Source organism: Fringilla coelebs (genome assembly GCF_963513975.1).
Source record: "Fringilla coelebs genome assembly, chromosome: 29".
Taxonomy (NCBI): domain Eukaryota; kingdom Metazoa; phylum Chordata; class Aves; order Passeriformes; family Fringillidae; genus Fringilla; species Fringilla coelebs.
The window spans coordinates 3621604-3625465 of NC_140055.1; the positions used below are offsets into that span (position 1 = coordinate 3621604).

The following is a 3862-nucleotide window of genomic DNA, read 5'->3' on the forward strand; positions in this document are numbered from 1 at the left end:
AAAACATCCCCCAAGGCTTTCCCCACCACTGCCTGAATCCTTCATCCCTCCCTTTACTCCTCCCTGGCTCACCCAGAATTGCCCAAGTCCCTCTTGGTTTCCCCCATGTCTGCCCAGTTCCCCCTGCACATCCCTCATCCCTCTCTTTGTCCTCCCCAACCCTCCCTGGATTCCCCACCCCTTCCAAGGTCCCTGCTCCACCCTCTGGTCTGCCTTCTGTCCCTGGGTCCTTCCGCCATTCTCTAAACCCCAAATCATTCCCTGAGTGTCCTCAGCCTCCCTTGTGGTTCCCCATCCCTGCCTGGGTCTCTCCCCATTTCCACGGGGTCTCGCCATTGTCCCCAGGTCCCACCATGCCTCCCAGGGTCCCCTTCTGGTCACTGGGATCCTCTCCACTCCCCTCCAATCCCCCCTTTCCCATCCCTGTCCCTCTTCCCCTCCTGGGTCCCCAATCCCTCCTGTGTCCCCCTGCAGGGGTCCCACTCTTTGGGGTGTCCCTGTCAGCGCAGCCCCCCGGCGGACAGGTGGCACTTGGGGACAGCCTCGTGCTGAGCTGCAAGGTGGCCAAAGGGACAGGTCCCCTGTCCTTCTCCTGGCACCGGGAGGGCTCGGGGGCACTGCTGGGCACCGGCCGCCGCCTGGAACTGCACCACGTTGGGGACAATGACAGCGGCCAGTACCGGTGCCGGGTCAGCAACGGGGACAGCGTGGCCAAGAGTGACGCCCTGAATGTCACCGTGCTGGGTGAGCGGGACCCTCGGGCTGGGGGTGACCCCACCCACGGCACCCCCATCCCACCTCACCTGGTGCCAGCCCTGCCTGTGTCCCCACAGTGCCCGTTGCCAATGCCACCATCACCCCCGGTCCCCTGTCACACCCGGTGCGTGCAGGTGACAACGTGACCCTGCGCTGCTCGGTGCAGGTGGGCTCAGCCCCTGTCACCTTCACCTGGCTGCACAATGGGCAGGAGGTGGCCCAGGGTCCCCTCCTGGAGCTCAGGGACATCGATGTGGGACATTCAGGCACCTACCAGTGCGTGGCCACCAACGAGCTGGGACAGGATGGGCACCACGTGTTCCAGGCACTCAGCCCAGAGCTGATCCTGTTGGAGACCCCTGCCTCACCCTGGGTCACAGGTGGGGTCACACAGGGTCACCAGGGAGTGCAGGACCACTGGGAAGATTGGTGACCCTGATGTGTCCCCCTCTGTTTCTTGCAGTGGCCGCAGGGGTCGGTGGGGCCCTTTTGTTCCTGCTCCTGCTCGTGGCTGTCATTGTGGCCTGGCACCGGTGGCACTGCCAGGGTGGGTGACAGTGGGGGGATGCGGGTCCCATGGACCTGCAGAGGCCCCCAGAGTTGGGGATTGATAGGGCAGCACCCACAGCCCCATAATTGTGACCTTGGTTGTGGGTCCGGTAGCTTTTGGGGAGGTGCTGGAGGTCCTGCAGGGATGTTGGGAGTTATTCCAGGGGGTCTCTGTCCCTGGTGGGCTTTGGGTTCTGGAGGCTGAGTTGCTTGGGGGCACTGGGGAGGTTCCTGATTTCTGGGGGGCTTCAGGAATGCTTGGGGGTCCTGTGGGAAATCGAGGGTCTCATACGGGTTCAGGAATCCTGAGAGGGGTCCGGGCCCTGGGACCCCACAGTCACGCCTCCAATCTTTCCTCTGTAGCTGCCAGGAAGAACCAGGAAAGGTGAGTGGGGGGCTCAAACCAACCTCTCCCCTTTTAATCCAATCCCCAAGATTTCCCAATCCCTCCCCACATCCCCTTTATTTTCTCAGGGCCCCCCGGGATCCCCCAGCACCCCCAGAGGAGGGGGAGGTGCTGTACACCCACGTCGTGGTCACCAAGAGGGCTGGGGGTGAGTAAGGGGGGGACACACACAGAGGGACACGTCACCCACGAGTGTCACCCCACCCAGATCCCACAGCCCATGTCTCTCACAGCGTCCCCCCGTGCCACCACCCTCCAGGATCCCCAGGTGACCTACGCGGAGCTGCGGGGACCTCAGGGGCGACCGTGGGAACCCGGTGACATCTACGGGAATGTGCTGTGACACTGGGGGGAACTGGGGGGCACTGGGGGTCCACACCCATGGGCACCCACTCGTGTGTGAGCTGCCACCAAAACTGCCCCTCTTCGTCCCTGTTTGGACACAAAGATCCCAAAGGGGTGAGAGAAGAACAATTTCCTGAAACAGCAACGAGAGAGAATAAAACCAACGGCAACAGCAACAAGGTTCAGAGTCCAAATTGTCACACAAGGAACGATTTCCTGGGAAAGCCACAACAAGAACCAAACCCCAGACATTTCCCCCAGCTCATTTCCTCCACCTGAGGAACCTGCCAGGGCCCTGGACCTTCCTTGCTCTGATGGCCAAAGCGGCCTTCAGGAGGCTCTGGATTCTCTTGCCCCTTGTCCCAAACCCCTCCTCTGCCCTGTTCCCCACACCAGGATGTCACAAAGGCCCTGTGGGGGTTCCAGAGCCTCCCCCTTTGCCAGGGCAGTGGGGATCAGGCCATGGCACAGGGTGGGGTGTCGGAGACAGGAAAGGTTTGATGTCTGGAGACATTTTGGAAGAGCTGTGTGTGGCAGGGGTGGGTCAGGCCTTGCATTTGGTGAGACAGGGCCCTGGCTGTCTATCAGTCTGTCAGCCATGGCACACTGGGGACAGTGTGACACTCTGCCAAAGCAGAAACTGAGTGGCTGGGTGACCAGAAGTGCCACGCGGGGAAAGGGCCCTTGGTGGCCCAACTGGCTTAAAAGGCAGAGCGTGAGGTGGCAAAGTCCCTGACCCTGTCTGCACTTGGGGAGTCTGTCCTGTCCATGTTGAACCCAGGATTTGTCAACTCATTTAAATGAGAAATATCTGCCAAGGAAAGTGGAAATGTTCCTGAAATGGAAAAAAGACCCATGTGTTAAACATTTTTTAATTTCAGAGATGATGGGGCTTCCAGGCCAAAGTGTAGAAAAAGGAATAACAGATCTTTATCAGGAGATTTATAAACCAGAACAGAACAAACAACACAAACCCAGAACTTTCCCTCCCGCTCAGCGCTGTTGGTTTTTGCGGCAGTGAAAACCGCGGCCAGCAGGGGGTGCTGCAGGGAGCACTCCCGGCCAGCAGGGGGCGCTGCAGGGAGCACTCCCGGCCAGCAGGGGGCGCCCCGGTCGAGCTCCATCCCCTCAGGGGCCATGGCGGCCTCGGGCGGGAGGCAGGAGGGGAAATCGCTCCTTTTGCAAACTCACGGGCACCGATCGCTCCCGGCACTACCACCGGCAGCGGGCAGGAGCCGCCAAGGCAGCAGGTTGGATCCCAGTGCCTACTGGGAGCATAGCAGTGTCCCGGGGCCAGGCACACGCCCTGAGCAACACCCGTGACCGCTCTCCATGATCCTAGATGGAAGGAAGGCAGTGCCTGAGCCCAGGCAGGTCTCGGGTCCACAGCAGCCCCTCTGGTGGCTTTACACCACAATTCCTGCAAACCCTCAGCCTTTCACTCAGGGGAGGAGGGCAGGGATGGAGCAGCTTTGGGGACACCTGGAACCCAGACAGGGTCAATCCCCACAGCCCCACCGTGGCTGCCGGCAGTCCCCCTGCTCGATATTTCCACACTTTTCCTTCTTGTCTGGTGACCACTGCCTGAACACAAACATTCTTTCCATGAGGTTCTAGAAGGCTGCAGGGTTTATTCAAGAAGAAGAGTCCTAGGCAGGTTGTTGAGCAGATTGTTGTGGGATTTGCAGTAGTTTTGTGGTCCTCTCAGACCCTTACCAAGATGGACAAAATGATCAATTCCTGCATTTCCACACTGGTTCCCTCACAGCTGCCCCTGCAGGGGCGGTTTCCAGCCAGCCCTGCTCT

At 60.2% G+C, this 3862-nt stretch overlaps 1 long non-coding RNA gene across 1 annotated transcript; it reads left to right on the forward strand.

Annotated features, from left to right (window-relative positions):
* The first annotated feature begins 1046 nt into the window (after positions 1 to 1046).
* Positions 1047 to 1859, forward strand: LOC311164046. The gene is made up of 4 exons (XR_014616834.1): positions 1047 to 1136; positions 1220 to 1303; positions 1669 to 1690; positions 1780 to 1859. It is a non-coding gene; the product is annotated as an uncharacterized lncRNA (long non-coding RNA).
* Positions 1860 to 3862: the final 2003 nt, after the last annotated feature.